The sequence below is a fragment of the Phascolarctos cinereus genome, unplaced genomic scaffold (assembly GCF_003287225.1).
Source record: "Phascolarctos cinereus isolate Bilbo 61053 unplaced genomic scaffold, phaCin_HiC Scaffold_11;HRSCAF=466, whole genome shotgun sequence".
Lineage (NCBI taxonomy): Eukaryota > Metazoa > Chordata > Mammalia > Diprotodontia > Phascolarctidae > Phascolarctos > Phascolarctos cinereus.
The window spans coordinates 267,135-291,880 of NW_027555378.1; the positions used below are offsets into that span (position 1 = coordinate 267,135).

Below are 24,746 nucleotides of genomic sequence, written 5' to 3' on the forward strand. Positions count from 1 at the left end.
GGGGTAAGGTAATTGGCTCTTTTTCTCATTTCCCCTGCTTGTAAATTCATCAGAACTCTTTCCACATCCAGCATCCTGAGAGAAAAGGCCCCAGCAAAGTAGTGCTGAGCTATCTGGCCTGAGTGGCATTGGTGCATTGGTTTTCCTTGTGATGGCAAGGTAACAAGCATTTAGTAAGACCTTACTAGGCCTTACCAGGCACTGTGCTAAGTGCTAGGGATACAAATACAAGGGTGTGAAGTGTCCTGAAAGTTTTCTTTGTACAACTCACAGGATCATAGAATCTAAGTGCCTAAAGGTATTGATCCCAATGATAAATGTTGTTAGGTAGATTTGATTCCAGTGATTACTGAATGCTCTTTTATTGTATAAGGCATGATTCAGAGCATGATAGCTAGGAAGGGATACAAACTGCCAAGCAACATGAAATGTCCCCCTTCACTGACCTCTGACTACACAGCTACTTTAAGAGCACCCTGACAAAAGGAATTCTGAAGAACTGCCTGAGAGGGATAAGATTCACCAAATTCTGCGGTTACCTCTTCCCTCAACCTTTCTTTCTCCAGACAGCTGGCAGTGTTTGAGGGATACCAAAAGAGAATAACAGAGTTGAACTCCAAAATCCAGGAAAAAAAGTGAAGAAAAGGAATCAGAGGTAAAACCTTGTTTCAGCCTTTAGGCTAGTGCTTGATGGTCTCTGAATTCAAGGCAAAATTGAGTTTGTGAACCAAAGAAAACTAGAGTCAGAAGACTGTGTCCTCCTCAGAAATATTGCACATACAAAGCAATGCTGGAAGGGGCCCAAATCACAGAATTGAAAAAAATCTTGAAAGGACTTTGGAGATCATCTAGTCCAACCATGTTACTTGGAAATAAGAAAACTGAGTTCCAGAGAGAAGATGGGATCTGCCCAAGATTGTGTAATTATGCAGTTGCAGTTTCTTGAGTCTCCTGACTACTTGTCCAGGGCTTTTCCCATTGTATTGCATTTTTTTGCACCAAGAGAAGTCCATAGATAATTAGATTGTCAGAGTTTGAAGGGATATTAGAAAACATCAAGTATAGTTAAGTTTAATTTTACAGGGGAAGAAATTAAGATCCAGAGAGCACTGATGTTCAGACAGCTTTGAGTTCTATTCCTAGCTCATCATCATGACTCTCTTCTCTTTAGTTTCTTGATTTTTAAAGTGAGAGGCCTAGACTAGATGATCAGTCTTCAAGTTCTGGAATTAAGCGACTCTGTAAGTGATGAGACAGTTGAGGCTTAATACAGGAAATATTTAAAAGTGGGAGAGATCTTTTTATACTGGAAGAATCCTAGAAAAACTTCCTGGAGGAGGGAGGATTACAGCTTCATTGGTTCTAAAGGTCTGGGCTTAGTGATTGTTTGGAGGGTGAGCTTCTTCTGGTAGTGACCCTGACCAATCTTTTGCTTTCTTTTTCCTTAGAATGGAGTTTGGCCAGCAACTACAGGAAATGATGGAGAAAAATAAGACTCTCATGTGAGGGGATAACCTGTGGTCAGGATTTGAAGATAAATGGTTATTGGTGGGGAGTATGGAAGGTGGGATGTAGGATAAGGGGAATACTTGAAGAAAGGGACACATCTAGTATGCAGAAGCGGACAGTGAAATAACCACCATCGTGCAGAGCTGAGGGTGAATTGAAAGTGTAGTTAGGGAGAGTATATGAAATTACTGCTTTAAGGAGTTGTGTTTAAAGTGGAGGAGGGCTATCATGGTTTTTAGACGGTTTCAAGAAAACTAGATTTGCAATCTCAGTGGAAGTTTTCAAGTAGATGGCTATCTGTTGGTGATGTAAAAGAGATTCGTGTTCCGGAATGGGTTAGGAAAGAAGGCCTCTGGTGTCCTTTCTAACTGAAATTTTGTGAACTTCTATACTGTGGTGTGAGGGCAAGCATTCCTGTGGAGGGAGGGGTCTTTAGGTGCAGCTGGCCTCCTTTTCTTCCTTCTATTAGAAGACAGACAAACTATCCCAGGAAATCAGCAATGTCAACAACAACAACAAGGAACAGCTTCTGATGGAGGGTGAGAAACCCTGTGTTGGAGGGCAGAGAATGATAGAGGGAAGGGAAAGGTGAATAATGCCTGTTTTGAGAAATGAACTTCCTCTTTCCTAGGACTGTATTCTAGATTCTCCTAAGGATAACCTACCTTTCTCTTGGGGGGGAGATGAACATTTGCCCCAAATAGAGCTGAAGACTGGGTGTCTACCTATTCAGAGTCTTCAGGAAGGGAGATTGATAGGGTAGGGACAGGAAAATCCCAGATGAGAGGGCATCTGACATAACTTCTATTCCTATGACCAGAGAGGCTAACTCCGGAGAAGCTTGACAGTATCCAGAAGCAGCTGGACAGGTTGACCCAGCCTGAGGCCAAGACTGAAGCCACAGCTGTCACCAGTGTGGATGCCTTCCTGTGCAGACATTTGACATTTTAGTAAGTTACTTAACCTGTTGCAGCCTCCGTTTCCTCATCTATAAAACAGATATAATAATAGCAGCTGCCTCCAATGGTTATTGTGAGAATGAAATTAGATGATATAGGCAAAACACTTTGCTTTACATAAATGCTACTTATTCTCATTAAATAAAACATCAAACATAACTCCTCCTTTTTAACCTCTCAATTCACTAGAAGTCTTCTACTAATTCTTTTACAATGAATCTTACCTAAGACAATGGAGAAGAAAATGGCAGTGCAAAAAGGGCAGGATGGGGACAGTGGGCTGCTGCAGCTGTGTGAGCCTCTGTGGGGCTCAGGGGGAAGGAGGAGGAAGTAAAGAAGGGTTGGCTAGGCCTGGGGGTTTGAGGAATGCATCTCAGAAGAGGCAGCTCTGATTTCCAAGCAGTATTTCTTAGGAAATTTTTGAGGAAGAAAACAAGATAGCCACAGAATCCCTGGAGGCAGCCTCCCTTCACTATCACCAGCTACAGCAGAAATACCATAGGTGAACCCCCAAGATTCCCCAGAGGAGGTGGTGATCAGTTGATTATGTGTGTTTCTTCATCTACATCTCATTAATCTCTCACTGTTTCTCTCTGTGTCTCTCCATCTCTCTCTTCTTCCCTTTTATAATCTATCTATCCTCCTTTCTTTATCTTTCCTTCACTCTGTTTTCCTCTTTCTGTCTGTCCATCTGCCTTGAATAACCCATTCTGACTTGGCCTTTCCATTTCTGACTCCTGGCACAGGCTGAAGAGGGTGCTAGAATGTGTTGGCCACAGCAGCATCAGAGGATCCAAGGAGACAGGCACAGAAGAGGCTGCTGAATGGGAAAGTGCATTGTTACCACGGTGGGTGAGGGAGAGGTAGACACAAAAATATTCATCTTCTATCTGTGTAAGAGCTCAGATAAACAAAAAGAATCAAAGACACTTAGGAGACAGTGACCTAAGGAAGCAGAGAAGAAGATCTGGAAGATAGATGCTGGCAGCAAGGATTAATAAAAGAGAATAAAGGGAGACATAAATGGTAGGGATGTTACTGCTAACTGGCGCTGGGTCCCTCCTTATTCTTTTCTGCCCTCCTCGTCTGTCATGGAGCTTCCCAGGACACAGAAGAAAGATCAAGAAGTCAGGCCTGATCCTGGCAAACATCACTAGGTTCATCTTCATCCTAGAGGTTCCCAGAGAGTTTGGCCACCTGCCATTTAAGTGAGATGAAGCTTTGCCTGCATCAATTTGGAGAGACTTTGTAGCCTGGCCTTTGAGATGCCTACCTGAATAAAGAATTCCTCCTTCTCTGCTCCTGGTTCTGGCTATGCTTTTGTCATTGTTCCAGGGTTTTAGCCTACCAGTCAACTAAGCATCTAGTAGGTGCCAGTCACTGGGTTAGATGTCAGGGATAAACAGACAAAAGTGAAACAGTTCCTGTCCTCAAGAAGTCTTTAATCTACAAGACTTAAGAGAAGCTTAAAAAGGCAAAAAGGAAAGAGAAATCATAAGGGTTAAAGGTTAAACTTTAAATAAGGTTAAACTGTTTACATTCCTTCATGGGAAGATGACACTTGTAACTCCTAAGGATTTTCTTATTATTAGGGCAGTTAGACAGAGGGCACAGGTGAGAATTGAATATGATAGGATGACATCTAAAAAATAAAATTAAAAGTGTGCACTGTGAGAAGCACAAAGGGAGAAGCAGAATGTGGCAAATCTCAGATAAACGAAGTGTGAAAGCTTTTACACTGGAGGGGAAGAGATGTGGTGGTGGGGAATAACACATGAACCTTATTCTCATCAGAATTGGCCCAAAGAAGAAATAACATACACACTTACTTGTGAATAGAAATCTATCTTACTCTTCAGGAAAGTAGGAGGGGAATGGGATGAGAGAATGGAGAGGGCTGATAGAAGTGGGGATGGATTAGGGAGGCAATAATTAGAAGCAAAACATTTTAGAGAAATTGAAAAAAATGTGAAACGTGTCACTGGAAAAACAACTGACCTGGAAAATAGACCTAGGAGAGACAATTTAGAAATTATTGGTCTATCTGAAAGCCATGATTAAAAAAAGAGCCTAGGCATCGTCTTTTAAGAAATTATTATGGAAAACTGCTCTGATATTCTAGAACTAGAGGGTAAAATAGAAATTGAAAGAATCCACCAATCATGTCTTGAAAGTGATCCCCAAAGGAAAATTCCTGGGAATATTATAACCAAATTCCAGAGTTCCCAGGTCAAGGAGAAAAATATTGTAAACAGCCAATTCAAATACTGTGGATTTAGCAGTCTCTACCTTAAAGCATCAGAGGGCTTGGAATAGGATATTGTTGAGGTCAAAAGGGGTAGGATTACAACCAAGAATCACCTACCCAGCAAAACTGAGTATTCAAGGGGAAAATGGACATTCAATGAAACAAATAAAGGACTTTCAAGTACTCCTCATGAAAAGACCAGAGGTGAATAGAAAATTTGACTTTCAAATACAAGGCTCAAAAGAAGCACAAAAAGGTAAATAGGAAAGAGAAATCATAAGGGATTTAATAAGGTTAAATTGTTTACATTCCTACATGGGAAAATGATAACTTGCAACTCCTAAAACTTTCTTACTAGGGCAGTTACAAGTAGTATATATGGACAGAGGGTATGGGTGTGAGTTGAATATGATGAGATGATTATCGAAAAACTTAAGGAGTGAGAAAGAAGAATGCTCTGGGAGAAGGGGAAAGGGAGAGGGAGAATGGGGTAAACCATCTGACATAAAACAGAAAGAGATTTTGGAAAGAGATTTTGCAGTAGAGGGGAAAATGGGAGAAGGAAGCGTGTGAAGCCTACCCTTATCAGAATTGGCTCAAAGAGAGAATAACATACACACTCAGTTGGATGTAGAAATCTGCTTCACCCTTCAGGATAGTAGGAGGGAAAGGGAATGAAGGAGTGGTGGTGGGGTAGAGACTGATCGAAGGGAAGGTGAATAGGGGTGATGGGGTGCTTGGGTGCTTGTCTTTGGGAGCTTGTGCTTGTACTTGGACCCCAATTTCTCCCTAGTCTCAGAGACACTGTCTCTGACAACCACTCCCAAGCCCAAGGACACTGTGTCTAGCAATTACTCATGCGTGGTCCCCAGCAAGACCCTTATCTCTCTCCCTGGTGCAGCTACACAAAGCTGGGTGAGGGAGTGCTGCGCTGCTCAGGCCCCAGCCCTCAGATCATGTCTCTGGAAGCCTCCCAATTCCTTAGTAAGTTCCTGTCTTGTGAGAAAGCTTTCCCTTGTTGCAAAGCATTCTCTCATCAAGAGAGAGGGAGAGGGGTGCCTTGCCCAGCCCAAGGAGTTTTGTCCTTGGCCGGCCCAAGGACTCTTCCTCCTGCCAGACTCCCGAGAGCCATGCTTCTGTCTTCTCCCTCCCTGACTGGTATACTCCCTACACTTTCCCATCCATAGCTCCCAAAGACACCTAGACCTTTGGATTACCTCATCAGTGTCCCTGGCATTCCTTTCCCATGCCCTTTTCCATATAAACCCTCACACCATCTTCAGTCCCTTGAAGGTTCCTTAAGAATCCTTGCCCACTGAAAAGCATAACAATAAATCTCTGCCACCTTGACTTGAAGAATGCTTGGGTCTGTGAATTCATTCCAGATGACCCCATCCTGTACTCCAGTCTTTGAGGGGTCTCGACCTCTCAGACTGAAACATTTATGGCACCCAAAGTGGGGCTTGTCTGAAATCTCAAGCCTTCTCCGAGTCAAGGTAAGCCTCCCCCTCCTCTCTCCCTGTAATTGGGTCACCCTTCAAGCACCTAAGAAGGCTTACTGGGGCTTTGGGTCGAGCCTGCGACAGGCTCTAGCAGATTTCCCTCTTGACAACGGATGCCTTGTTTGGGAATTTCTGCAGATTTTTTCTCCTTCACCAGGACTCTGATCGAGGCGAGGAGACTACAGGAGCCAGTCCCTTTTTTTTTCTTAAGGCTTATATGCAAAGAGGATGGGCCAATCTCCCTCCACACCTCGAGATTTGCCCCTAGGTTATCTTTTACAGAACTGGAGAAAGCTCAGTCTCCCAGACCTTAAGATAATTTTGACTGGTTTCTATACGATCTGGAGAATCATGAAAAAAATTGTCTGATTTGTGTAGGGGATTTCTGACAAGTCTCCCTGAGCTTTTAGATTCTCCCTGTCATTACCATGTATCTGTTCTGTGTTTGTGCCTGTGTGGTGTGAGTGAGTGTCCGTTTGCAGCCAGGTAGCAAGAGTAGCATCCCAAGGCTTCAGCTGGACTCTGGAATGCCACTTTCTTTCTCTCTCCCTCTCCCTTCCTGATTACAGCAGCCTCAGAGGAGCAGGTGGATGGGAGAGAGAAGGAGATAAAAATATTTTATTATTTAGGTTATATGATTGGTGAAAGGCAAGTTGAGAAGGATCCTCAAAGTATCAGATCAAAATTAGAAAGAAATAAGATATGTGCAGTTATAAAGGGACTTCAATCAAAATGCATCACAGGGATAAGTAGGTAGAAGGAAAGGCAAGAAATTTTAAGGATGTAGGAATGAGAGGAGTATGGGTAGAAAGAAAAGCATAATCTATTTGCATTAACAGAGTGAACAGAGAGTTTGAGAATAAAAGGTTTGGAAACTTTTGGAGAATTGTTGGGGGAAAAAATTCTCTCTTTCTCTCCATTCTAACTCTGGCCAAGTTTTGAATGTGGAGGGAAAGACAAGATAGAAAAGGGGAACCTTTTCCCCTCAGATCAAAAACAGAGGTAGCACTTAATCTTTCCTGCCTCACATAAAAGAGAAAAGTTCTTGTGTGCTGGAATACAACCAAAAGGTAATGTAATTCATTCTGGTAATATTTTAAATGAAATGTGATGCTCTTAATTTAATATTTGAAGTCAGAATTTATTATACTGTTTGGCACCAAGGCAAATTGGGAAAATATATGGATCTGAAATTTGTTAACTGGGTGACATTAAGCAAGTTGACTCAGTTAATCTCACATGATTGGAAGGTGCCTAACACAATGTGTGACAGAGGGCAGACACTATAAATGTTAACTGTTACTATTAGTTCCTTAATCAGATGTGACCAGTATACAATGCCAATGGTGATGACATGCTGGATTTTCTATGTAAAGAAATTTGGAAATGCGTTAAACAGAGTTTGAGTCACCTGATTGGTAATGTGCTTCTTTCAAGTTTTAAACATCTAGTATTGTTTCAAATTGTTAAACTTTTCTATCAGTTGTGTGAAGCAGCTTTTCATGATTTGGATGTTATTAAAGTGTGATCTTAAATAAACTAAAGGATGATAGAAAACTTGTGTAAAACCACTTATATTACTTTGTCAGCCTTGCTAATCTTGTCTTATAATGTTTGATAACTACCATTTTGAACATCAGGTATTTCCACCTTTACCTGTAATTAAAGAAGGACTTATAGCTAAAACAATTTCACTATCACTTATGAAAGTTATTCTTGTTAACTAAGTTGTCTGAAGTTACTGTTTTAATTTAAAACCTAGAATTGTTAATTGATTAGTGTGTGAAAAGGAGGTGATTGGGTAAAAGCCTTATCCAGGTTGGTTCTGCCCATTCCAAATAGTACTCCTTGGGATAAGGGGGTCGGCAGGAAGGGGCACCAGGATCAGCCCCTCCCTGGAGTAAATGGCAATTCCCCTTCTTTTGTAAACTTCCCAAGGTCCCTGGAAACCATCTGTGTGGGCAGATCATCTGCCCTGAGAAAAGAGCTTGTTAAGGTTTGGAGGTCCTAAATATTGAACTTGGCTGAAGAAGTGATTTCTAATGATTGGTTTTTACACCAGGACAAGTTTAAATTTGAGAAAGATGTAAAGTGAAATCTGTTATGTATGTGAGTCCTGGCAAATCTTTATTGCTTATTGCAACTCCATGAGAGTCAAATTAACTATATCTGGCTTTAGGCTGTAATTAGTGAAACTTGCTGTTTGAGGTAAAAGGCTCTTGGGACTATAATTAATTTTGTTTTGAGTTTAAGTTTGGGTATAGTTGTCTGCATTAAATCAGTATCTCAGAGAAATGCCACAAGAACAGGTGGAGGTCTACTTAGAGGGAATGTGATTCATTTGGGAAAAAGCTGCGAGCACAATCTTAGCCTCAATGTAGAATAGGATCCTCCTGGCTCAGTTTCCCCATTGCGTTCCATTGAGAAGGAATGCTTCCCACCTGACTATTCCTGAGTCTGACTATGAGGAGAAACAGACACTGCGTGACTGGAGAACTGTGACTCTTATCTGAACTCAAACAGACATAAGGATGTTCTATCTTGTCATATTTGGCATGTCACATGTCCATGCCTTTTCCTTTTATAGTAGATTTCTGTGATCAGAGCAAATTGTCAGTAAAAGACATGAGCACAATGTAAGTATGTGAGGTATTGCTGTTTTGATCTGAATTTGTAGTTATCCCATGGCCTAAGTAAGAGTAAAATCAGTTTTTGAATTTATTGTATGTAAAATATTCAATTTCTGAAGTATAATTAGAGAAGGATAAACAAGCCTGTGGAACAAGATTGTGTATCTATTCAGTTGTTATCAGGTTAAAGTTAGGAACCTCTTTTGTTTAAAGCAGTTTTTGCAAGAGCCCCCCTCCCTAATGTAACCGACTCAGAGGTCTTTGACCATCCCTGTTGTCCTGGCCACTCCTTTATGGGAAAATTTTTCTATCTCAACATCTTGTTTCTCAACAGGGAATTATTCCCTTGCTTGAGAGACAAGCTTTATGGCCACTGTACAGGTAAAGACCCCTGTCAGGGGAGGGACTGTAAATTTCTCTGCTGCTCTCTTGACTTGTACCACCTGTAAGGATGATGAGTGTCCCGAGAACTTTACCTCTCCCAGCTGTACCACCTATTCTGAGGGAAAACTCCCTAGTTACACCTCTGACCCAATTCCTCTTGCCACTCTCCTAGTAAGTATTCCCTATTTAACTTTCCCTTCTCAATTGATACACAATGCTACAGCCCCCTCTAACTATAACACTCTTGTTGATCTTTTGAAAGTTTCTCTTCCACCTGGAATATTGACATGTAATCATACTGATCCTCAGTACCTTTTACAAACAGGTCCCATTTATACTCCTAAGAGATACTCCTTCCTTTGTGGGTTGGGTGGGCCAGGTGGTCAGGAATCTGGGGAAAAAGTAAAGCAAAATGCCACTACTTGGCAGGACCCCAGGAATGTTGTTCTAGCCACCCAGTGTTTAACACCTTGTAAGGATTTTGGTGTGTGCTCCCTTGGATTTTTGGCATCACCTCTGACCATTTTCAATATTACTAAACCCGCACCTCCACCCTAACAGGAGTAAAGCGTGGGTTCTGGGACAATGTTCTCTCTGGTACCTTAAAAAGGGAACAGAGCATCTCATGCCTTGGTATGGATATTTACAACATGAGTTCATTCTTTCCGACTTGAAAGGGACCATTCACCAATTGGCAAATGACACAGCTTATAGTATCTGGGACATTCAACAACCTCTGGATTCCCTGGCAAATGTGGTCCTGGATAATCAGATAGCTTTGGATTATCTACTTGCTTAGTGGAGGTGTCTGTGCCCTGGCCAACACCTCCTCCTGTATGTATATTAACAACTCTCAATAGGTGGAGCTCAATAGGACTAAAGAAATTCATCTGGATGCAAGAAATCCATGAAAACCTTAGTACACCAAGGTCATCCTCTTCTTGGGGATTTTGGCTTCTCTCTATGTTAAGTAGTATTCTTGTCCAACTCATATATATATATATATATATATATATATATATATATATATATATATATATATATATATATATATATATATTATATATATATATATATATATATATATATATATATATATATATATATATATATATATATGGATTATAAAAGGATTGTATTCCTTTTACTTCTTTTTGGCCCTTCCTTGTCTGCTTAATCTCCTTGCCAGATTTGTCTCCTCTAGGCTCAGTGCCCACCACTTCCAGATGACCGCTCAAGCTGTATACCAGCCTCTGTCTGAGACCACAGCCCATTACCCCCTGGATCTGGCATCAGCCAAGTTCCAGACACTGGCTAGAGAACCAACCCTTGAACAGAGGGACCCCAGGAGGCAGGGACAGCTCTATGCCCAATCCCAGCAGGAAACAGTTTCAGAAGTTAAGACCTTTGTCCCTCACCCAAAGAGATTTTGGGTCCCATCTGTTTAAGGGGGGGAATCAGGGGGTGCTTGGGTGCTTGTGCTTCTACTTGTATCGAAATTTCTCCTTAGTCTGAGAAACACTGTCTCTGACAATCACTCCCCAGACCAAGGACACCGTGTCTAGCAGTTACTCATACGTGGGCCCCAGCATAACCCTCATCTCTCTCCCTGGTGTAGCTACACAAAGCTGGGTGAGAGAGTGCTGCGCTGCTCAGGCCCCAGCCCTCAGATCATGTCTCTGGAAGCCTCCCAATTCCTTAGTAAGTTCCTGTCTTGTGAGAAAGCTTTTCCTTGTTGCAAGCATTCTCTCATCAAAACAGAGGGAGAAGGGTGCCTTGCCCAGCCAAGGAGTTTTGTCCTTGGCCGGACCAAGGACTCTTCCTCCTGCCAGACTCCCAGAGCCATGCTTCTGTCTTCTCCCTCCCTGACTGGTATACTCCCTACATTTCCCATCCATAACTCCCAAAGACACCTGTACCTTTGGATTGCCTAATCAGTATCCCTGGCATTCCTTTCCCATGCCATTTTCCATATAAACCCTCACTCCATCCTCAGTTTCTTGAAGATTCCTTAAGAATCCTTGCCCACTGAAAAGCATAACAATAAATCTCTGCCACCTTGACTTGAAGAATGCTTGGGTCTGTGAATTCATTCCAGATGACCCCGTCCTGTACTCCAGTCTTTGAGGGGTCTCAACCTCTCAGACCGCAACAGTGGGAGGGGATATTCAGAAGTAAAACACTTGAGAATGGACAAGGTGAAAGCAGAAAGAGAGTAAGAGGGGAATATACAATAATTGCAACTGGAAAAAAATTATAGCAAGTTTCCCTGATCAAGATTTCATTTTTTCCAATATAGAGAGAATAGGATCAAATTTAGAAAAATAAGAGCCATTCCTCTTGACAAGTGGTCAAAGGATATGAAAAAGCAGTTTCAGACAAAGTAATCAAAGCTATATATAGGCATATGAAGAAGTGCTCTAAATCACTTTTGATTAGAGAAATGCAAACTAAACCAACTCTGAGATACCACCCCACACCTATTAGATTGTTCAATATGACAGAAAAGGAAAATGACAAATGTTGCAGGGGATGTGGGAAATTTGAGACACTAATGCCCTGTTGGTGGAGTTGTGAACTTACTCAACCATGCTAGAGAGAAACTTTTTTTTTCACAGAGGATAGAGTTTTATTGTCAACAAAGACGTTTACATAGAGTATTGCATAAAGTATAAACAAATCTACAAAATAATATTAACTATACAAGTTGTTACTAACACTTACATAAGTTTTTTAAAGTTTTGTGCGTGATGCGTGTCAGGTTCCTACGAACAGGATGCAAGTGAGCAGATATGAACATGATGATCACATTTAAAGGAACTGAAAACTACTTCTGACAGAGTTAACTTTCAAATGCAAAGCATTTCCACACAAAACAAAGCATCTAATATGTCAAAACCAACAGAATCAAGAGTTAGGATATAAAATGAACACTCTCAGAGAAAAGTGTGGATAAGGATATTTGTTTATGCTCACTTTAACAAAGGCTATTGCTTTAATATTTCAGCAATAGAAATTAGGAGTCAGAAAACACGAAATTTGAAACTTTAGAAAAGACAACCTTATTTTACTGAAGGCAAGCACAATAGCTACAGTAGTTACACTAATTTTTTCAGAAGGATTTTGAGGTTGCTCCATTAACTCACCTCCTTGACTTATGGAATTGTAGTTGTACAGAAAACAAAGGATGCAATTAAAATAACTTTTTCTCCAAATTCTGTCCCTTAAAAAAATACAGTACTCCACTGAACTGAAGGACTAAGGAATTCCGTTTACATGCCAAGATAAAAAAGTTAACTTTGTTCTTTTCAAGGTCAACAGTAATACAGCTCCTTCACTTCCTCTGCTTCCTAAGAATATAGACATAGGCAATCTGCATCACTTCTTTTTTTTTCGATTTTATTAATTTATTGATTTTTCAACAATCACTTCCATATGCTTTTGAGTTGAAAAGTTTTCTCCCCCTTCCGCCCCCCCCACCCTCCCCAAGACAGCATACAATCTGATATAGGCTTTACATTTACATTCCTATTAAACATATTTTCATATTAATGAAGTTGTAAGTAAAATTAAAACCAATAGGAGGAACCATCAGAAAGATAAAACAAAACTCAACAGAGGGTAAAAATAAGTGATAGCGATTCGACTTCCATAGTTCCTTCTTTGGATGTGGACAGCATTTTCCATCCCGAGGCCTCTGGAGATGTCCTAGATCCTTGTAATGCTGAGAAGGGTTCAGTTTAACAGTATTAGTCATCACATAATGTGGCTCTTATTGTGTATAAAGTCCTCTTGGTTCTGCTCACTTCACTCAGCGTCAGACCATATAGGTCTTTCCAGGTTTTTCTGAAGTCAGCCTGTTCATCATTTCTTATAGCACAATAGTATTCCATTACATTCACATACCACAACTTGCTCAGCCATTCCCCAACTGATGGGCATCCTCTCAATTTCCAATTCTTTGCCACCACAAAAAGAGCTGCTATGAATATTTTTATACATGTGGCTCCTTTTCCCATTTGCTTGATCTCTCTGGGATACAGCCCTACAAGTGTCCTTTTTCTTCTTTTCTGAATTAGGATCATCTAGTAAGTCTGGCTCAAATGTATAAAGTTCAGTCAGTTCATTCAAAGTAAAATGGCGTTCAACTGGCTGTTGATCAATAACTCGAAAAGAGAGTGATTGCTTGGTTATTTGAGGTTTATAGATCTTATCTTCCATAGTTCCCTGTATAAGAATTAGAAACCATAATTAGATAACATATGCACATTTCACCACTATGAAATTTTACTTCAAAGATCTTGGTTTTGCATAGGCAGTGCTTGATAACTTGAATTCACGAAACCAGATATAATTCTTTTCAATTACTGTTAGTCTCCTTTGTGGGCTCCATAATTAATATCATGCTGGTTAACCATTGGTGTCCCTAAAGTTTGATTTGAAGCCCTTTTCTCTTTTCCCTCCCTACTCTTCCTTTTGGTAATCACTTGTTACCATCATCTCTATGCTGATGACTTCCAGATTTTCAAACTGAATGTCCTATAGAAACCCTACAGTAAACATATACAAAACTGAACTCACTGTCTTTCCCCTTAAACCTTTTGTTCTTTCACACTTCTCTAATATTGTTTAAGATGCCACCATCTTCCAATCGCCCAGCTTTGGGATTTCAGTATTACCCTCAATCTTCCTTACTGTACGTATGCAAATCTTGTCAAAGACTGTCATTTCTATCTTTACAAAAATCTCCCACATTTAACTTTCTTCCTGTTCTCACAACTACCACCTTAATTTAGGCCCTCACAACCTCTTCTGAATGACTACAATGGCCTAATTGGTCTCTCTGACTCCATAGATTACATCCTATTCCATTATTCCATTTACTGCTGTGAAAGTGACTTTCCAGTATTTTCTTTTTCAAACTATCTGGTAATTAACTTTTGCATATAAAAACACATAAGGCTAACCAAGTCCTTCAAGCATCTACAATTCACTTTGCTGACTCATTCAGATATTGGGAGAATCTGCTTCCAGAAATACAAGCTGATGAATAATGATGAGGACTCTGATAGCCAGTTTTTAAGCATTTGCAGGCATTCAGTGACTTTCCTATGAGCTGACTGCACGATGATAGAAAGTCTTTTAATTGGCTACTAAGTCAGAACTAATTGTATATACAAAATTCTCTAACAGAGGAAGTTGAGCTATCTCTCCATGGAGGCTTCTAAATGAGGAAGAACTTCTACGAACCTCTGGGTGATAAAAAGCATGACCAATTTGGTTGCTGTATTCTTCAACCAATGCCAACACATGGCTACAAATATACATGGCACTTTGATTTCTTTTCCTCATTGGATTTCTTCTTTCCTTATTGCAGGCCAACCAATGTCAGAGTTTCAAACAATTGGAGAAGATCCATGTAAGAGCCTTAGCTGGGAGTACACTACCTGAAACTGCCATCATAGTCTTCAGGAGTGACATGCATGATATCCACATAACATTGGATAGTAGCTCAGTTAGAAGACAGAGCAGTAGATTTTTATGGGGATTTGCTAGTAGATGGCATTAATAAAGCATGATATATACATACATATACATACATACATATATGTGTATGTTTATTTATTCACTTTTTATTCCTAAAGCATAGGTCTACTTGCCATGCCCCTCTACTCAATAAACTCTAGTAATTCCTTATTATCTCTAGGATAAAATCCTACAACTTAAGTCTCTATCTTCTTAGGCTTAACTCCCTTCCACTTACTGTGATTTAGTGACAATGACCTTCTTGTCATTGCTCACACATGATTCCATTTCCCAATCAAGTGTCTTTCTACTGGCTGGAATGTTCACCTTTCTTGTCTATAAAGCTTCCTTTCTTTCCTGAAGTTTCAATTTACTTCTGCAAGAGGCCTTTTCTAGACCCTCTTAATGCTGACTGCTTTTGACTCTATATACCTCACACAACAGGGTTGTTTGCATGCTGTGAGGTCAGTAAGAGAAGGGACTGTTCTTGTTTTTCTTTGAAATCCCTGTACTTAATACAATGACTGGCAAATATATTGATATGTTTGTGTATATCTGTATACATATATATGCATATACATGTATGATATTAATTAGGGGAGGGAAATTACTTGACCAATGAACATATTTTAAGATGGCCTTTTCTGTTCAAGGAAAATACTAAAAGTTGATTGTATGTAAAGAATGAAATGTCATTTTACTTACCTATAATTGCTCTCCAGTTTCAAACTTTTGCTTGTACTTCCAATTTATTATATGAAAAGTTGAAAACTACCTGAGCTAAAAACGTGTATACAAAGACTGGTTTATTTTGACCAAAGAGATAAACCCTGAATATACTCTGAATATCATAGGATGGATTCCAAGAGGCATCAAAGACAATTACTCGATTAGCAGCTACCAGATTAATGCCAACTGAACCCACTTTGCTGGAAATAATGAACAGCCAGCCCCTACAAATTAAAAAGGAAAGAATTATTCTTATAAAATTAATAAATTTGCCATGAAATATTGCCTTTATGAATAAGAAAATATGTAGGTTCATTTGCCACATGCCAGAAACAGAAGCATGTAGCCAAATAATCTAGGCAAAGTATTTCAGGTAGCAATAACTTATCAAAATATGAAGGGAAAAGCACACTGACATTTAATCAATAATCTCTGATTAATGTATTTTGCTTATTTATTCAATTAAGAAACATGTACTTTCTTTCTTCCAATACCTTAAACCCCTAAATTAAGACGGGGAAAAAATGAAAGAAACAGAAAACTCTTGTCACAAATATGCAGACAAACAAAAGAAATTTCCCTACAGATTAAATCCAAGGGAAAAAATGCATGTTTCATTCTGCATCTTGAGTCTAGAGTCCATTATATCTCTCTGTCAGGAGGTGGACAGCAAATAATTGGTCCTTGGAATCATGGAAGAACAAGCCAAAAATTTAAGTCCTTAAGGCTTTTGAAAAGTTGTTTGTCTTGACAGAAATGTTATTCTTATTGTAAAAATTGCTACCATTGCACAGTGGGTAAAGAACCTGCCCTGGAGTCAGGAGAACTTGAGTTCAAATCCAGTCTCAGACCAGGAATTTGACACTTATTCATTGTGTGACCCTGAGAAAGTCACTCAACCCAATTACCCCCAAAAGAAAGAAAGAATAGAAAAAGAAAAATTGCTACCATTGTTCTACTCACTTCATTCAACATTGAGTTCATACCAGTCTTCCCAAGTTTCTCTTAAACGTTCCCTTTCGTTTCTTATAGAATAGTACACTATCAAATTCACATACCATAATTTCTCTGGCCGTTCCCTAATGTATGCATACCATTCTAAGTTTCCAGTTCTCTGTCACTACAAAAAGAACTGCTATAAATATAAATATTTTTAGATACAGAGATCCCTTCCCTTTCTTTGATCTCTCTGGGTTATTATCAGCATAGTGGTGGTACGGTTAAATAAAAGTGTTTGCACAATTTAGTCACTTTTTCATGACATTTTCTGTTCCATTTTTTAGCTACTAATTCTTTACAGATTTCAAGAATGGCTAAATGAAATCACAGCTCTAGTGGCAGTGCTATAATGTTCCTGTTTTTCTACATTCCTTCCAACGTTTGTCATTTTCTTTTGTCTATTAATCTCTGCCAACCTAATGGGTATAGGATAGAAACTTGTAATTGTTTTAATTTATGTTTCTTTAACTATTATTGAGGCAGGAATTTTTACATGGATTTTGATAACCTGGATTTATTCCAATTCATTACTGATGAATCAAAAGTCAGATTTGCACTTTATTATGTGAAATGATTGAGAGAAGATAATAAAATCAGATGACTAGAGAATTTCAAAATAGAATTTGAAAATAAAATGCTAGATTACAGGGATTTTAACAAAAACCAAGAAGGGGGAATTAATAGGAAAACAGTTTTCTAGTTAGGGGGTATATCTGTGTTAACTGAAAATTTTTCAAGAAATATGCACTGGATGCCAGATAAAATCAGTAGCAAAATCACTTTGAACATAACAAAGAAAGAAAGTGGCCCCTATAAGCTGGTAATGATCTGCAACATAAATGAGGAAAAAAATCTAAAACTACCCGCCTCACATTAGTTTCATCATTAAACTCTTTAGCCCATTTCTTTCTTGCCTGTGCACTTGTAGTACCAGGCAAACGATAATAATCAATGTTTTGAAACCATTTTCCTTCACCTACATATTAAATAGTAAAAATGGGTCTATTATATTGTAATGTAGCACTACATACACACAAAATCAACTTTCATTAAATATCTAATTCTACTTAAAAACCACTTTTCAAATTTGAAAATTACTCATATAAATGCTACACAGCAAAAATGCATAGCAAAATAGCTACTCTAAATAAAATTTGAAATTTACTCAATTATTTACTTAATTGATGGTCATTTAGTTTGTCACTTATTAATTTCTGTGATATTCTTGACCTTTTGTTCTTCCAGATGAATATTATTTTTTTCTAGCTCTACAAAATAGATGTTTTGTAGTTTGATTGGGATGGCACTGAATAAGTAAATTAATTTAGGTAGAACTGTCATTTTTTATTATATTGACTTGGAGTACCCATGAGTAATTAAGATTTTTCCAGTTGTTTAGATCTGACTTTATTTGGGTGAAAAGTGTTTTCTAATTGTGTTCAAATAGTTCCTAGGTTTGTCTTGGCAGGAAGATTTTCGAGTATTTTATATTGTTGAGTTATTTTAAATGAAATTTCTCTACCTCTTTCTGCTACTAATATATAGAAATGCAAATGATTTATGTGGGTTTACTTTATATCCTGCAACTTTGCTAAAACTGTTAATTATTGTTAATTATTTCAAGTAGTTTTTTAGTTGATTCTCCAAGTATACCAACATATCATCTGCAAAGAGTGGTAGTTTTGTTTTCTCATTGTTCTTTCTAATATTCTAATTCCTTTAATTTCTTTTCTTATAATATTGCAAAGCTATCATTTTTAGGACAATATTGAATAATAGTGGTTATAATGGGTAGCCTTGCTTCACTGCTGATATTGCTGGGAAGACTTCTAGCTTACCTTCTTTACAGATAACACTTGATGATTGTTTCAGATAGTTACTACTTCGTTTAAGGAAAGCTCCATTTATTCCTATACTCTTTAATGTTTTTAATAGAAATAGATGTATTTTGTCAAAACTTTTTCTGCATTTATTGAGATAATATAAGATTTCTGTTTGTTTTGTTATTGATACGGTCAGTTATGCTGCTAGTTTTTCCGATATTGAACCAGCCTTGCATTCCTGGTATAAATTCCACCTGCTCGTAGTGTAAAATCCTTGTGGTATATTGCTATAACTTCCTTCCAAGTACTTTGTTTCAAATCTTTGAATCAATATTCATCAAGGAAATTGGTCTATAGTTTTCTTTCTCTGTTTTGGCCCTTCCCTGTTAGGTATATTTGTATCAAAAGTATTTTATAAGGACTCCTTCTTTGTCTATTTTTTAAAAATAGTTTATATATTTTTGGAAATAATTGTTCTTTAAATGTTTAGTAAAATTTACTTGTGAATCCATCTGGACTTAGGGAGATCATTGATGTCTTGTTCAATTATTTTCTTAAATGGAGCATGTTCTATTTTCTGTTTTGTTAGTCTGGCAATTTAATTTTTATAAATATTCATCCATTTCACTTAGATTGTCAGACTTTTTGGCACATAATTGGGCAAAAGCACTCCTACTAATTGTTTTAATTTAATTTCATATTCATTAGTGCTATATTCACCCTTTTTGTTTTTGATACTGGTAATTTGGTTTTCTTCTCTCTTTTTTTAAATCAAATTAACCATTGTTTTCTATTATGTGATCTATTTTTTAGTTTTTCTCACAATACCAGCTCCTAGTTTTGTCATTAGTTTAATAGTTTTCTTCATTGATATCAAAACTTTTTTTTTCAGAAATTCAGCATTAAAGGGTGGACTTACCTTTATAAATTCAAGGCTTGTCTTTATCATCTGATATTTCCTTACTGCCCAATTCAAGAAAATCTTCAATCAAGTCCAGAGATATGAGAGGTTGGCTAAATACCAGCCTGGGAAGAAAAAAAAAGTGCTGTTTATTGAGATTGCTTTCTAAAAATTCCTTGTCATGATCCTTATTCTCCTTTAATATGCTATCAAATTTTTTGGTGTTGCACTTACATATAATGACATATATATTACATTTATATATAATGACATATAAACCAGAACTCTACAAAAGCAGCAAAGACCTAATGAACAGGGACTTCATTAGAAGGATTTGGGAGGAACTGCCTTATCAAACACAACCTAGGACAACATGAGTAATCAACTGGAAACAATTTGGCCTAATTTCAGTTTTAAAAAAAATCTGAATAAAGTAAATGTAGTCTGCTATAAACTTTTATTTTGTATTTCAGTTATGTGAAAGCTAAAGATATCCAATTCCAAATATTAAGTATTGAATAATGTCAGCAACATATTGGAAAGAGTGTCAGACTTGGAATTAGAAGACCACAATTTGAAGCCAAACTGTATTTACTTTTTTGTTTTATTTTGTTTTTTTTTTCCCCGGATGAAATCTATAATACTATTAACTAATGCTGATTACCATGGATACATAATAAGTAATTTCATTGATTTGGTAGGAAGTAGTACATTGCGCTTAATATTAAATTTAGTTCAATTTTCTCTCCCTTGGATTCACTCTTCCTTCTTTTTATTTAAGCAATATCAGCTTTGTGCAAAACACTGTGTTGATTAAGTGCTATGGAGACTAAAAAAGTGCATGTGAAACATGGTTCTTACAAGTGATGGGATCCGGTTCTTCAAATATTTTTAACAAAGGAGACTAACTTATAACTAAACTGTTAAAATTTACTTCCTAACAGAAAAGAGAAAAAGTCCATTTTTCGTATTTTCTGGCCATTAAGTAAGACTTTAACAGAAATATTTGTTTAAGAATGGGTGTTAATTTCTCTGAGAAGTATATGAGACAGAAAATAAGAATTAACCCTTACCAAAATGAGCTTTCTTTAGAAGACAGAAATATAAAAATTGAAATCCAAATTTGAAATATGTTACTAGAAGAATAAGTAATTTAATTTAATTATACTGGGATTAATACAAATCCATTTTTTAAGAAGTGTATTATATTACTCACACTTTATCCCCAAGTTCCTCGGCCATTTTAAGAATTTCAAAAAGAAGTACCATTTTTCCAGAATGTTCCAACACTTTAGCATCAGAATCCGTGATAAAATCTTTGTACCAGTCTGGAGAAGTGCCGCCTGGATTTGAAAAGTATGTTCTTCTTCCTAAAATATAATACAATACAAATAAAGAAACATTGTTAAGTTTTAAAAACATAACTTTCTTAGAATTCTGAAAACTAAAAGCATATTTGGAATTTACAGAAATCAGAAATCATTCTTAATCACTGAGATATTATTAGCATAGTCAATATAAGTATAATTTCAATATAGTTCATATATTTATTATTCAGTCATTCATGTGTGCTGATTCTTTGTGACCCTATGGATGATAATGTCCATGGGGATTTATTGGCAAGTATTTAAAGTGGTTTGCCATTTCCTTCTTCAGTGGATTCAGGCAAATAGAGATTGTCTTGCCTGGCGTCACACAGCAATTAAGTGTCTGAAGTTGAATTTGAACCTAGGTCTTCCTAACTGTAAGCATACTCTCTCCCTTGAGCCACCTTATATATAGTTGTATTATATATAGTTGTATGTATTTCCGAATCAGGATGATAGGCCATAAATTTTTTTTCGGCTTAATTCTTTTTAGTATCTTGAAAATAAGTTAATAAAATGTATGCACTTATTTATCTATATATATCCCAAAATTTACTAAGAATATATTATTTAAAAGCCCACTGAGCACTTAGAAAAATATGAAAAAGACATTGCTAGTTTGGAAAAACTAAAAATGATCATAATTTGTAAATAATAATTATTGCTATGGACATATCATATCGTATCATAGGAGCAAAATAAGAATGTTTTAATAACTATTTTGATATACCTATGTCAAATAATTTCAAGGGTTTTTTCATTTTTTTTACATTGAGCTCCTTTTTAAAAAAAATTGAGATACAAGAAAAAATATTCCTGTCAAAAATGAAAGTAGATTTAGCATGAAACTATAAAGTTTTCTTTCGTTTTAAAACTCTTCCCTTGACTTCCATGTCTATACCATATTGGTTCTTTTTCTCCACTATCTATTTTCTATATTCCTAAACTCTATTGAAAGTTTGTAGCTGGAGTCCAAATATGCTTGTAAGATTTCCTGAGAAGTATTAACAGTAGTAATAATGTTAAAAGAAGTTCTAAAAGTAAGTTAGAAGTGGTAGCCTTCATAATCAGTTAGGTACCAATATTGATAGACTTAACCCTTTCAGCAATACAAGGATCTAAGACATCTCCAAAGGCCTCATGATGGAAAATACTATCCACATAGGAAGAAAGAACTATGGAGTTTGAATGCACATCGAAGCATACTATTTGCTATTTTTTTCTTCTGTTGTGTTTTATTTCCTCTTTCTGGTAGTTCCTCCTATTGGTTCTAATTCTTACAACATCACTAATGTGAAAATATGTTTAATAGGAATGTATATGTACAGTCTATATCAGATTGTGCGCCGTCCTGGGGAGACTGGGAAGGGAGAGGGAGAAAAATTTAAAACTCAAAAGCTTATGGAAGTGATTGTTGATAAATCAAAATAAATTAATTAAAAAAAGAAATAGTACCCTTTAGTCTCAGAAAAAAATTCTGTCTCCATGAAGTGCAGGAAGTAAAGTCCTGAGTCTGTTATCCAGGACTGAAAATTGTTATATGTCTTTCATTTTTGAGGAAGACCAGTAACATCATAATGTAATGGGTGATGCCTTGACTTGTGCAACAATTAAATTTAAGTGAGCTCCAATTGCACAGTCATCAGTCTCACTCTTTCTTCCATAGTCATTGAAGTTCAGTGGCAAGAGAAAAGTCAAGATGACTGATGATGGCCTGGGATGCAGTGGATGACCTTGGCATCTTCTATGTCTGCTGACCAAGCTTTAAGCACTCCACAGGGCTTGATTCAGCCTCCTTCACAGTCATTGGGATAAATTGTCCTGGTCCACCCATTCCACCAGGGAAAATCTTCACATATGTGGAGTAGACATCCCCCTAACTCACCAACAGATTTATCCTCAACCTAGTTTAGCCTATCTGCCCAGATTGTTTACTAGAGTGTGCATGCTATGCCTGCTACAGCTTCACAGAGCCACAGATGAAAGTAAGACCTCTCTGTCTTTGACTTCTCACTGAAAACTATAGAGGAACAATGGAGCATCTAGAAGGCATTGGTGAGTGTTTGAAGTTTGAGGCTAGAAGATAAGTATTACCGGAATAAATTCTGTATAATTTGTAACTGCACAACCTCTTAAAATTCAATAAAATCTCTAAACTTTAGCTAATTATTTGATTAGTTGATGTAGCAAAACCAAAGTAAACCAACTAACTCATGGCCTACTTTCTAGGTACCCGCTAAATTTAACTGTCGTTTGTTCTTCGGGTAACAGATTTTTCAACATCTTCCAACAACAAAGTTTTAAGAATCATTATTTTCAAAATACTGGATGGAGAAAACCTTTCCCAATAAATAAACTGATCTTTAAAGATCAATAATTAACAAATTAAGATATTTTTCAAGCTTTACTTTCCTTGACATCTCAGTAGAATTTGACAGGTTGTCAAATGACTCTACACGTTCACAGTGATTTGGAACATACTTCACTTGATCTGTAATGTAATTAGTGCACTCCTATTGAGACTGGTCCATACTAAATTCTTGCATTTTCAAAGGTATCTATTTTATCTGTTCTAATTACCTTCATCTATATTTTGGTCAAAATACATCTTCTATACTTAGCTCTAAGAGGTAAGTGATATGTTTCTGTTTTAATTTTTAACAACATAATCAGGGTCATGCATCCATTTGGAATGTACTGAAAAGTGAGGTGTAAGATATTGATTTAAACTTCATTTCTGCAGAACTGCTTTCCAGTTTTCCCAACAATTTTATCAAACAGTTATTTACTAAGTATTTATTTTTCCATTTTATCTAATACTGATTTATTGAGTTCCAGTGTTTCTAATTCTCCTTCATATAGTCTGTTCCATTATTGGTCATTCCACCTATCTACTTTTAAAAACAGTATATTATTTTAAGGACTACATCTTTATAATACAGTTTGAAATCTGGAAGTGTTATTGCCATTTCTTCATTATATCTTTTCATCATTTCCCTTCATATTCTAGATACTTTCTATTTCCAAATCAATTTTATTATTATTTTATCATATTCCAGAAAGTATCCCTTGGTAATTTGACTGGTATAGCATTAAAAGTATAAATGACTTTGGAAGCAGTCATTTTTATTATATAGATACAGTGTACTCCTGACCACTGAATATTTCTCCAGCTCTTGATTTCTTTAAGGAGTAAGAGAAAAATGAGATAAGTAAAATACTTGACACATAGCAAGCGCAATATGTTAGCTACAATTATCATTTAATCTCCATATTTTATGCATTTTGTAGTTACTTGAAATGAGATTTTCTATTTTTACTTTTTAAGTTTTGTTATCTTATATAGAAATGCTGTAAGGTTTGGGGGGCAGTATTTTGTAGCATGGAGCTTTGCTAAAGAAATTATCTCAGTCAGTATCTTTGCTGATTCCCTAGAATATTTCGATGATATTATCATATGATCAGCAAATGGGCAATTTTACCTCCTCTTTATTTATCTTTAATTTTTCTCTTGACTTATTCCTGCTCCAAACCTAAAATCCTAGCATTTCCAAAGTAAGAGTGGGGAAAGTGAGCATTTTTGTTGTACTCCCATTTATTGGATGAATGTTCTATTGTATTTCCATTGCATGTTAACACTTGTTTTTCATTTTAGAAAAATGCTTTTTCTGATATTAAAAATAAGTTCTTGCATTCCTATGCTTTCTAAAGTTTTTAGCATGAAGACTGCTGAATTTTTTCAAAGGCTTTTACTGTACCTATTATGTAGTTTTGGATGTTTTTATTTTTAATATGATTAATTTTGTTTATTGTTTTCCTAATGCTGTACCACCCTTCCATCCCTGGAATGGGAATCCAAGGGAAATTTCCACTTGATCATAATCAATGATTTTGGTGGCTTTCTAATTTTTAAATACAAATTCAGTTCATTATTCCTTTATTTTTCAGTTTTATTAATATCTGTATGTTTCGTACATGAAATTTTTCTCTCTCCACTCAAAAAACACTTGAAATTTTTTATAGTTATCATTATCTTTCACATAGTTACTGTTTCTATCACTTGTCCTTTGTTTGGATTAAGTCTCCATTTGGGTCTGTGTCATTTGTCTGTGGTCCATGAACCTATGAATATTTTGGGGTTATAGTGTTGATGGTATGTGTTAACTGTT

General features: G+C 36.9%; 1 long non-coding RNA gene and 1 pseudogene across 1 annotated transcript; one reads left to right on the forward strand and one right to left on the reverse strand.

Annotated features, from left to right (window-relative positions):
* LOC110203829 (transcriptional regulator ATRX-like) overlaps positions 1–24,746 on the reverse strand; it is a 236,255-nt pseudogene that overhangs the window by 169,076 nt on the left and 42,433 nt on the right.
* LOC110203645 (uncharacterized) lies at positions 1,831–3,749 on the forward strand. Its single transcript, XR_002323032.2, has 3 exons — positions 1,831–2,048; positions 2,330–2,459; positions 3,215–3,749. It is a non-coding gene; the product is annotated as an uncharacterized LOC110203645 (long non-coding RNA).